At 37.8% G+C, this 12,677-nt stretch overlaps 2 pseudogenes; both read left to right on the forward strand.

The window, feature by feature from the left end:
• Nucleotides 1–9,958, forward strand: part of LOC102837711 — a 24,074-nt pseudogene extending 14,116 nt beyond the window's left edge.
• A 533-nt stretch (nucleotides 9,959–10,491) lies between these two features.
• Nucleotides 10,492–10,883, forward strand: LOC102838087 (annotated as a pseudogene).
• Nucleotides 10,884–12,677: the final 1,794 nt, after the last annotated feature.

Raw genomic sequence — 12,677 nt, forward strand, 5'->3', positions numbered from 1 at the left:
GGCACATCACCACCACCACCACCACCAAACGAGCTTGTAACTCTTGCCTGAGCAGGTTAGTTGCTGAGGGTCCACATGACTGAGAAACAAGATAAAAGCAAGGCATGCCCACAGTATGACAGAAAAGAGGCATTCCTGATGGAAGGACGACTGCATCCTGTGTTGTTTATGATCCTGAATCATATTCTGTTCTCCTCCCTAATAAACTCACTCTTGGTACCAAATGTCTTACTCTGGGTTCTCTAGAGTAGGAGAGGTTTCTATCAAGGAAATTGTTCACACAGTTGTAGAGGTGAGCTTGTCCTAAGACCTTGAGTCAGATGTCAGGCTGGCGACTTCTGACTCATGTAGCTGCAGGGCTGATCAACCAAGATCAGTAGGTCAGATGGCATACAAGCTGGGAGGTCTGGTAGGTAAGAAGGAAGGCTGCTGATGACTCCCAGGATCGGCAGGTAATAGAGCAGGTCACTGGCTCAAGTTCAAATAGGAGATTGGAGGATAAGCAAACTTTGCCTGTGTGTCCAATATATTGGAAGTAGGATACATTGTTGAGGAAACTGCCTTTCAGTTGATAGGGTGCTCGTAGTATATCTCATCAAGGGGAATTACTACATGTTAAGTGCCATTGAAAATCCTGAGTTAGTCACATTGCCACAAAACTTTAACTATCACAAATGCTGACTTGGGAAGTCACCACTACAAAACCGCTCTCAACAGAGCTGAACACCCAGTCTTAATTATCTTAAAGTAACAAGGCTGCAGTATTTTTTTTTCTGTCTTTTAACAGCTTATTGGAATTTAAGAATATGAAGCAATAATCTTAAAAGAATTATATTGTTCTAGGTTTCATTACTGTAATGTAATCCAGTTAGTTTACAATCTAAAATCATCAATAACATCACTTTTTAAAATTTCATTTAAAATAACTAAAAGATTTTGGAGAATTTTAACGTAAAATCCGTACACACTGAAAAAACTGTCATTTGGCTAGGAAAAACTATGACCAGTAATGACAATCAGTCTCTGTGAAAGAGTTCCTTTATAATAGATAAAACGTTCAGCATTAAAGAATTCTATAACTTTTTCAGTGAAGAAAACTAACCTAATATTAAAACAAGAGTTGTTAGCTGCCAGAGTCAGCCCTGATTCAAGGTGTTCCATGCATACTTAAGTGAAATATATTTAAATAATTTCTTGAGTAATATTAAATTTTAAATATTCATTAGAGTTAAAGTGGGAGATGCTGGTCCTCTACCCAAGAGCACACCAGTTCCTACATTGTTATTATGTATCTCCTTGACAGGGAAAAGGTCCAGATACTTCTGGTCTTGTTTTGAGTAATGTGAGTCATTAATATCATGACTCTGTCATGTCCCATGTTAATTTGTAGAAAACTGATGAGATAAAAATAATTTGTATTTGAAAGTAAAGTAAATTGTTTTTGTCAGAAACAATTTGGGTCAAAAAGATGATCCCAAAGGTCAGACTTCCAATGCCCTGCAGGACTTTAACCAATTTTGTATCTCTCTTTCTAGTTTCATGTTCTCTATTTTTCTTTGCACTGTCCACATGTACATGAGTTTCTCTGATACTCTTTTTAACTGGTTTTGTCCTTATGCTTTTGGTCCTTAAACTATTTTTTTATTACTTTTTATTGTGAATAAACTTTTTTTTTTTTTACTTTTTATTGTGAATTGAGTGAATATTTACAGGCAATACCATCAGTTTTATATTCAACAAATCATAGGCTTTGTTTCATTTCAATGATTGCAATTCCCTCCCCGCAACAACAGCTATCCCACTTCCTCCCTGTGCTTCCTATCTCCATTCCACCCATCTTCCCATCCCTTCTCAATTTGGTCCTTCGATAAATGTTACTCTTGTGATTTTGAATGATCATCTGTTCCAAGGTGAACATATCTTACTAGTGTTATTGTCCCCCCTCTGTATGCCTATCTACTGCTTGACTGAAAATAGTGCTATGAGAGTGAGTTCCTTTCCAGACCTGAAGGATAATCGAGGACCATAGTCTCAGGTTCCTCTAGTTTTTTTCTGACCAGTAAGAAAAGTCTTTTTTTATTTTTTAATAATTTTGAATTTTGTGCCATATATTCTACCATTCTGACCAGGAACTTCTAATGTGATCCTTTTAAGACCAGTTGGTAGTGGTAGCCAGGCACCATCTAGTTCTTCTGGTCTCAGAGTCATGGAGACTGATGTCCACATGTTCCATTAGACTGTTGGATTCATTGATTCCAAGCATCTTCAATTCTCATCACTCTTTTTTCTTCTGCACATGGAGAGACCAATAATTGCACCTTAGATGGCAGCTATGAGCTTTCAAGATCCAGGACGCTACTCACCAAAGTAGGATGTAGAACACTGTCTTTGTAGACTATGTTATGACAATTAACCATGGTGTCCCCTGAGACTTTGGTAGTTGCAAAGGCCTGCAGTGGGGATTGAGGGATAGCAGAAACTGTTTAATGATTAAAGGGTTTTGCATAGGAATGTGTGTTGGAAATATTTTGGAATTAGAGGTGGTGGTTACACAACATTGTGGATGTACTAAATGTCAATAGATTGCTCATGTGAAAATGATTCATTTTATGTTACATGAATTTCACCTCAATAATTTTTTTTAATTAAGGTAATTATCCAGGTCCAGGGATTTATATTTTGTAGGGGTCTGCTTTTGCTCATCTTTGCTTGCATAGGTTGTATGCTTATGTAATTTACATTTTACCAGATTAACAGAAAAAAGTTGAGATTTTGCTAACACTCTCACAAATTGGTTTGCTGGTTTGTAAGAAGGCAAGAAGAGAAAGAAGGGAAATGAGAATTCTTCATCTCTAAAAAGGTTAAGATTCTTTGTAATTGTTTTGCTTTATTTTAAAACATTTTATTGCTATTCTGATTAATGCTGTAGTCATTAATTACTCTTACATGTCTATTCTCTGGACTTAATCAAGTGACCAATTTGCTCTCATCATAATGCTGCCTTCCCAAGATCAGATGCTAATTTTAGAAAAATAAAAATGTTGTAGTGTTTTATATTCCAGAAATTTGGACCAGCTCTGTAGTGAAATCTGATATGCTTACTTGGAGAAGGAAAGTTTGGGTTAAAATAAGTGATAAAAGGAGAGATGGTGAAATAATTACTAAGCCAAATGGGCTAACAAATGAGTTCTTCAAAACAGAAAATCAAACAGATGTGGTGACTCTAAAGAGTCTTAGAACAAAAGAATAATTTTTGCTCTGAGCTTTCACTCAGGTGAAACAGTTTGTCTGCCAATGCCTCCACCCTTGCTAAAACATACTGTAGTGGCCTGGGAGGCAGGATGCCTAGCACCATGGTTACACTTAGGACATGTGTTTGAATGAAACAACAGAAATTCTTAAGGTGGTTCAGTGAAAAAATGCTAACGTGACTCCGCCTTTGGGCTTCCATTTACAGGTTGTATTACTATTAAGGAAACATATGGGAATGTTATCTACAGAAATGTCTTCCCCAGAACAATCCTTAAATATCTAGCTCCGTAATGGAGTTAAAAATTGTTGTGTAACTATCATTTGACAATGAAATGTTAAGAAAAGTTGTTGTTGTTGTTAGTTGTCATCAAATTGTTACTAGGAAGACTAATTGTACCTTCTCCCTGAAAAAAAGGGCTCTTGCCTTCTACTGATTAAGAATCGTCAGGAGAGACAGGGTTTCCATATGAGCAAAGGTTTATTATAGGAAAGAGGTTTGCAAGCAGAGACAAGGATGGTTTAATGCAACATTTAAACTTGAGCAAAAGGTTTGTTAGGGTTTAAAAGATTTTAGGTTTTATTCATAGGGATAGGCAACAATTTCCAGGAAGTGGCCCTTTTAGGAGGATCCATGTTAATTGAGAGTGCATGCAGTGCATTTAAGATGTATTCACTGCAGAAACTCCTGGTTGTTGTTATTGTTGTGTGCCATGGAGTCAGTTCTGATTCATAGTGACCCTGTATAGGGTTTCCAAGGCTGTAAATCTTTACAGGTACAGAAAGCCTCATCTTTCTCCCATGGAACAGCTGGTAGTTTCGAACTGCTGATCTTGAGGTTCACAGCCCGATTCGTAACCACTGCGCTACCAGAGCTTCTTTGCAAAAGCTCCTGGTAGGAGCAGACAAAACTAACTTTGGGGTGTCACTTACATGGAGTTCTTTGGGAGTGCCGTTTGAGCCCCTCTCAGGGGCTGGGGTTCTCTGCCCCCAGTGAAAGATCACCCTTCAATGTTGTACACATGTGTAGGGAATTGGGTAAAACCAGTCAGCCTCTTATCTCAATCACATGTCTCAGGATGTGAGTTAATCTATAGAAACTTGTTTGAGGTGAACAGACTGTAAAATAAACAAGGTTTAGTGATTAGTGTTCTCACATTCCAGGAGGCCCCCTAGGTTACCTGTCTCAGAATCAATTTGAACTCATAGTGGTCTCATGTGTACAGAGTTTTAAAGACTGTGACCTTTCAGAAGCTTATTGCCAAGCCTGTCTCCCAAAGCAAACACCTCTGGTGATTTTGAACTACCAACCTTTTGACTAGGTTATCAAGACAGAAAACTTTCTAAAACTTGCCCAATGTGGTACCATGATATTTACTCGATATAGCCTCTCTATCCAAAAACTTCCTTGTTTTGTTGTTAAGTGCTGTCAAGTCAGTTTCGATTCATAGCAACTCTGTATAGGGTTTCCAAGGAGCGACTGGTGAGTTTGAACAACTGACCTTGTGGTTCTAACTAACCTTGTGGTCCAGTGCTTATCCTACAGTGCCACACCAGAACTCCAAAGTCTTCCAAAATCCCACAAAATGATTGGCTGGAACCATGCAAATAAGGTATACAGGACTCTAACACCAGGATTGGTTAGCTATGCCATCCCATTAGGTTTAAAAGAGCCCATCGCAGAATCAGGAATAGACGGTCTCGGGACTATCAAGCAAGAAGAGCCATGAATGGACCATAAGATGCCTACCTGGAAAAGCAGCAACAGCAGAAACAGCAGCATGAAAAGACAGAGCAATTGTGGGCTTCCTGGTTCATGGACCAAGTAAAGCTGAGTGCCTACAGGCAGGAGGCTGGTTTATAGAATGTGCCCTTTGGGCATTTACAGACTATCTAAAGGAGATTTGTTAACAATTGCCTGAGATGACCAGAGGCCAAGGGGCCAGTGGCTGACAGGCTGAAGATGACAGAGAGGCATACCAACAATACAGCAGAGAAAAGACGTTCCTGATGGAAGGACTTCTGAATCCTGAGTTGTTTCTGATCCTGAATTATACCCTGTTCACTTCCCTAATAAACCCCATAATCCTGAGTATTGTCTGTGGATTCTCTGTGGACACTGCAGTGTATGAGCAAACCCAGATGTGAAGCTGAGAGTGCTTTGGGAGAGATGATTTGTTTCAGAAGATAAAGAAAGTTGCAGGGTGGAGGCATGTCTTACCTCTGCTTCAAATGAATAGACCTTGGACTTACTTTGAGTTTGATTTTCCTTCCCCCTTATGAATCCAGAGGAAATAAGACATAGCCTCCAAATCGTTTTTGCACCGACATGTCATAATGTATGCCAAAACAGTTTTTACCCTGTATTTGTGGATGGAAAGCTTTAAAGCTAAAAAAAAAAAAAAAAAAAAGTTATGGAGATTAATGGATCCCACAGTGAGGTCATCTACCAGATTCTATAACACCTGAAATCAAGATATGGCACCAATGGGAGGTCCACTGGAAGACACAAGCAAAAGTACATTTATGAGTAACCACTACCTATATGAAGAGCTCTGGTAGGGTACTGGTTACGAATCAGGCTGTGAACCACAAGGTCAGCAGTTCGAAACTACCAGCTGTTCTGTGGGAGAAAGATGAGGCTTTCTGCTCCTGTAAAGATTTACAGCCTCGGAAACCGTGTACAGGGTCGCTATGAGTTGGAACCGACTCCACAGCACATAACAACAACAACAACTACCTATATGACTTTGTCCTAGGGAGTACAACATTTTTGTATATAAAATATGCTTCTCAATTGCAAGTGGAAATAACATGTGATGAGGAAATAACGTTGGGCTATCTGATCAAAGAGAGCTTCATTGCTGCTGTTAAGTGTTGCCAAGTCGATTCCAACCCATAGCGACCCAATATTTCCAAGGAGTGTTTGGTGAGTTTGATCCATCAATCTTGCAATTCAAACTGACTTTGCAGTCCAGCACATTAACCCACAGTGCCACACCAGGACTCCAAAGAGAGCTTTTGGGAAAATAAAATCAGGTTTTGTTGTTGTTAAATGCCATGGAGTTGGTTCCAACTCATAGCCACCCTGTATAGAGTTTCTAAGGAGTGGCTGGTGAGTTGGAACCACTATCCTTGCTGCTCAAACCAACCTTGCAATCCAGTGCTTATCCTACAGTACCACACCAGGACTCTAAATCGGGCCTAAGAATATTAAAATAACAGAATTTATCCTTAAGGAAATGCGGAATTTAGAAGAAAAAGGTCTTTTTAAGGACTAGAATGAATTCTTATTGCTGTTAAGTGTCATCCAATGGGTTCCTACTCATAGTGACCCTGTATAGCAGGGATGGGAAACCTTCTTTCTGCCAGGGCCACTGGATATTTATAATATCATTTATGGGCCATACAAATTTATCAACTTAAAAATTAGCCTACTATATTTGGTCAAACATTTAATTAACTCATCCCTAATGTGATAACTGGAGCCCTGGTTTGGCACTGCAGGCTAATGCACTAGACTGCAAAGTCAGTTTGAACATCCAGGTCAGTGGTTCAAGCTCACCAGCCGCTCCTGGGAAACCCTATACAGGATTGTTATGAGTCAGAACTAACTCGATGGCACTTAACAACAACAACAACAATATGATGGTTGGAATTCTGGTATGGTGCTGCAGGATAATGCACTGGATCACAAGGTTGATTTGAACCTCAATACTGGTGGTTCAAACTCACCAGCTGCTCCTCAAAACCCTTTACAGGATTGCTATGAATAGGAATCAGCTTGGTGATACTTGATGGCTGGAACTGAAGTTGCCTTGGTAGAAACAGACCAAATGATTTCACAGGTTTTATATAGTCCAGGGGCTGGAAGCTCCCTACCAGTGCTGTTTAGGGTTTCCAAGGAGCTACTGGTGAGACTGAACTGCTGACCTTGCTGTTCAAATCCACCTTGCAGTCGAGTGTTTATCCTACAGCACCACACCAGGACTCCAAGATGAGGATGTCCTATTTCAGGATGAAGGTAAAAGATGGTATGGTATGATAATGTGACTTATACTCAATAGGAGTAAAAAGTCTTTAAAATAGAGCAAATTTCGAAGGGAAGGAGAGGTAGCTAGTCCCATTTACCTGGAATACTTACTGCTGAGGCAAAGGGCAACTTTAGATGCTCAAATTTATGAGTTTCTCAATGGGAAATACAATTTACACTGATGATTATTAACTGCTATGCTATCACAAATGTATCAGTGGGCATTGTAGAACTTGCAAGGATAGGAGTTATATTAAATTTTATTGAAATACTCCTAATAGGAAATCACTGGGCCATCTTAAAAGAAGCTTCTCATTAAGAACTCTTTTCAGTTTGGTTCTCTGAGATGAAGGAGACAGATGGCCAGGGGACATATGGAATTTTGGCCATGGAACATGTGGAATTTTGAACTCACTCAGACATAATCTTTAATTTATACCCCAGTGCTACTCTGTCTAGTAGCTCTAATAGTACAGTAGGTAAGCACTCAACTGTTAACCCAAAAGTCTGCAGTTTGAACTCACCAGCTGGTCTTTGGGAGAAAGCTATAACAACCTGATCCTTGGAAACTCTATGGAGTATTTCTACTGTGTCCTGCAGGATCATTGCCATATGGAATTGACTCAGTATGAATGGGGTTGGTTTTGGGGTTTGGTCTACTCGTCCTAAAGTGCTGTAATTGGATTTGTAAAGTGTAGAGTTGGAATTGACAGCACAAACAGCAATACAGTAATAAAGGTATTACTAGTTCAGTGGTTGAATTCTTTCTTTCCATGCAGGACACAATTTCATCCCTGCCAGTGTACCTCCTGTACAGTCACCATTCATCTTCTGCAGAGGCTTGCATACTGCTATGATGCTGAAAAGGTTTCAACAGAGCTTCCAGACTAAGATAGACTAGGAAGAAAAGCTTGGTGATCTGTTTGTAAAAGTCAACCAATGTAAACCCTAGGGACCACAAAGGTCCAATCAAAACCTAATGGGAATTGTGCAGAACAAGGAAGCATTTCCTTCCATTGTGCAAAGGAGGCACACTATGAGTCAGGGCCAACTCAATGACAACTAACAACAACAACAAACAATAATGTTTGGCAAGAAAGGTTCATATCTGCTCTGCATGGGACAATGAATGCTATAGTCATAATTTATTATTTGTGTTATAATGTTATTTCTGATATCTGTAATCACATTTTCAGTTTGGTACAAAAGCAAAATGATTGGTGTGGTCAATAAAATCTGCCATAATGAAGATGTTGATGATCAAATGTACTTGAAAGTAAGTTAAAACCTCCTCAGTACCTGATCCTAGTGGAAGATAATTATTGTGAAGAGGACTTAGACTTATTTAATGATCACTTAAGTTAATTATAGATTTAAATCAGTCAACTCAAATTTATCAGACTCCAGATTATAGTAGACCAAAATGATATGAAAAATGTTAAGCTGATATACAAACAAAAACTTAGCATGTATGAATTACAGAATGGTTTATACCCATATTGACTCAATTACAAAATATCATTTTTGTATTGTTGATTTTCCATTTCTGCAAAAAAAGGCTGTTGGAATTTTGGTAGGGTTTGTATTGAATTTATGGATTGTTTTTGTTTAGTATTTAGATGGTAAGTATATTGAATTTTCCAATCTATTAATATGGAATTCATTTATTTAGGTCTTCACTGGTACAAAAGATGTAACTCAACTGATCCAAATGAAGACTATTTCATTATAAAAAGAATCTGATCCACCTGCCAGCACTGTTTAGTATAATAATTGAGTTTATGATTTGTACCTGGTCTGTTGGGGTCCAGGGGCTTTGACAGTTCTGGCAGAAACTAGAGTATGTGGTCAACCCCTACCATGCCCCTTCCTAAATATACGTGGAACAAAACTCAAAATTATAAAAAAAAATACTAGGCTTACTGAGTGGATAGAGATTGGTAAAGCTCTCAAGACTATGATCCATGGTCAAAACAAAACAAAAAACTCACTGTTGTCAAGTTGGTTCAGACTCATAATGATCCTATAGACAGACTAAAATTGCCCCAATGTGGTGAATCATTACAGAACTCAACTACCACATCTTTCTCCCACGAAGTGACTGGTGGGTTCAAATGGCCAGCACACTAAAGAACCTCACCACAAGCACAGTCCGGCTTTCTTTTACATGCATGCTGGTCGTAGCTCAACAACTGAAGAGAATCAGCAATGACCAATTTAAAAAGGAAATTAAGGAAAAATAACCATTTACAATAGCATTCAAAAGAATTAACTACCTAGGAAGAAAGTTAACCAAGGTCAAGGACTTGTACACAGAAAACTGTAAAGTGTTACTGAAAGAAACTAGTGAAGACCTGAATAAATGAATTCCATATTCATAGGTTGGAAAACTCAATAAACTTACCATCTAAATACTAACCAAAACAATCCATAAATTCAATACAAACCCTACCAAAATTCCAACAGCCTTTTTTGCAGAAATGGAAAAGCCAGTCCTCCAATTTATATAGAATATAAAATTATATATACATATATAGTCTCTTGGGACCATAAAATGAAATATGGCTTTGCTCTTTCAATCTAGGTTGATACAGTAATAGATACAGAGACTTACAAATTTTTGCCCATGCTTCTAAATTGGAGTGATTACTTTGTTTTTTGTTTTTTAAGCTCTAGTCATCTTTGATGATGCATTAAAAAAATTGAATTATGTCAGATGTCAGTTATAATTTCCTTCTTCCAAATGATTTGGATTTTCATCTTTTTAAATCACCTCATTATTATCTTGAGTATCATTTATTATGCTTCACTTCTTCACATAATTTTAGTTAAATATTTCATTAATTAGAAAAGACTTTTACATAACAAAAAGAGTGTGTGGTGCTGTAAGAGTTTACTTGAAACAGGTGCTTTTTAAAAATTAAAATTCCATTAACTAAATTCTACTAATAATTATAGTAAGTCACTCATATCATTTACTGTAGGTTAACTACTATTTCAAATTTCTGAGTGATGAAATTTAGCACCCATCTACTAGCTGAAAAGTTGGTAGCTTGAACCCACCCTGCGGCTCCTCAGAAAACAGCTCAAAGGTCACAGTCTTGGAAACCCTAAGAAGCAGTTGTACTTTGCACACTTAGGGTCCTAAGGCCCACCCCTGGTTACTGGAGAGACAACCTCTGGAAGAAGCCAGGCAAGGCCACGGTGCCATGTTACCCACAGTCGTGGAAGAGCTCATGAGTGAGATGGACGTGGCAGTACATGAGAGCCCGAATTCCTGAGGAGCACCTATTGCCTATTATCACTCAAGTTTGTCTTTGGCTCATCAGCCATCCAGGCCTTGGACTTAGTTGACTGACAGTCCATCACCTTAATCTCATCTCCCAGTGGGAGGTGTGTATATCAGGTACTTGGAAGTTCTGGCAAAATGTACATATGTTTGGCATCTTGTCGTTACTGTTTATGTCCTGCATGTACCTTCTCAGTACTCTGGAAGAGACACATCTCTTAGCAGTTTAGCTTGGGGACCTGTCAGCAGCTAAGCATCTTTGGCAAGCAGTTGACTGACGTATTATTGACTCAGGAGGAAGAAGAGCATTAAATTTAGTGAGTTGTGTCTGGGATCTTAAAAGCTTATGAGCAGCCATCTAAGATGCAACTATTGTTCTCATCTGGAGCAAAAGAGAAAGAAGGACACAAAAGGCTCAAAAAAGAAACTAGTCTACAGAACAGATTGTCTATATGAACCCTGGCCTCTTCTACTTTGAAACCAGAAGAACTAGATGGTGCCTGGCTACTACTACTGTTCTAATCAAAGATGGACCTTAATAGAATGGGAGAAAAGTGAGAAACCGAAACTCATATTTCTTTAAAAAAAAAATACAAAAACAAAACAACCCAGACCTACTGAATGGGTTGAGACTGAAGGAGTTCCCAAGACTACTACCCTAAAGTATGCTTCAGACCTTGAACTGAAGCTTACCCATCACGTCACCTTGTAGCTAAATAAGAAATTGGCTAATAAAATAATATTACCCATAAGTACTGTGTTCGTTTTTTTAAAAACTTACCTATATGGGAACAAATGGTAAACAATTAATTTAAAACAAAGATAAGAAAGTAAGGGACAGGGAACCTAGATGAATAGAAATGGAAAAACAAGAACAGAAATAATAAGACTGTTCACAAATTCTAAAGAATGTAACCAGTGTCACTGAAGAACTTGTGTAGAAATTTTTCAAGGGGAACCTAACCTGAAAACACAATAAAATATCATTTTGTGCATGTTTTTTTTTTTTTTTAAAAGAATCGACTCCAAGGCAACTAATAATAAATAACAATAACAAGCATGAATTTAAGTTTTTACATTTAATATTCTCAACACTCTTACGAGATAAGGAATTTTATTAGCCTCATTTTAAAGTTAGGAAGCAAAGGAACAGAGAGATTAAATAATTTATCCAAAATAGAAAATCTAGCAAGGATCTGAGCGAGAATTCAAGCTACAAATCTCTTTCTAGAGTCCCGTACTTAATCTTATCAACCTAATTTTTAAAAAAATTCACAACTTTATGTTCATTAACTCCATAGCACGTAACTACCAACCACTATTAGAAAATAACTAATAGACTATTAGTAAATATCTTAGATAAGTTTGGAGTTATTAGTAATACCTTTAGTGGCTATGTGAAGTAAAGCCCCCATTAAATACATTGTTTTAGAATCCCTCAATTAACAGTCCTGTGACTAAATTGGATAGACACTATTGTATGTAAGAAATTGCTCTTTATATCTGCTTGTATTGGAGATTTCCAGATAGTTTTAACTTTAAAAGCAAACAAACCATAAAAAGTAGTTCAACAGCAAAAAAATATTGAAATTTATATCACAACCAGGGTTTTAGCCACTATTAGACCTCCCTGAATTATGTCCCTGTGTAATGTCTGATTCTTGATTCAAATACTCCTCTTTTACAATTTCAGTAAGGTGAATTTTGTACCCTTTTGATCTTGAATGGTTGACCACTCTATGATGTGTATAACTCACTAGTGTTGTTGGCCCCCCTATTGTTTGATAAGAAATTGACCCATGAGGGTGAGTTCATTTTTCAGACCTGAAGAGTGACCAAGGTCCGTAGTCCCTATCTGACCAGTAAGATTGGACATTTTTATCATTTTGAATTTTGTTCCACATTGTCTCCTACTCTATCCAAGACCTTCTAATGTGATCCTTTTCTCTGACTGATCCTTTACTGTTCTTACTTAATTCTTAGAATCACTTCTAAAATCCTTCATAAGCAAATTGTTCTAGGACAAAATTCAAGATACTTCTGGCTATCATTATTCCCAAATGAGATTGTGCTGTACTTTTGTACATGGCTTGTTTTAAATTTGGA

This window comes from Chrysochloris asiatica, unplaced genomic scaffold, assembly GCF_000296735.1.
Source record: "Chrysochloris asiatica unplaced genomic scaffold, ChrAsi1.0 scaffold00077, whole genome shotgun sequence".
In the NCBI taxonomy this organism is placed as follows: Eukaryota; Metazoa; Chordata; class Mammalia; order Afrosoricida; family Chrysochloridae; genus Chrysochloris; species Chrysochloris asiatica.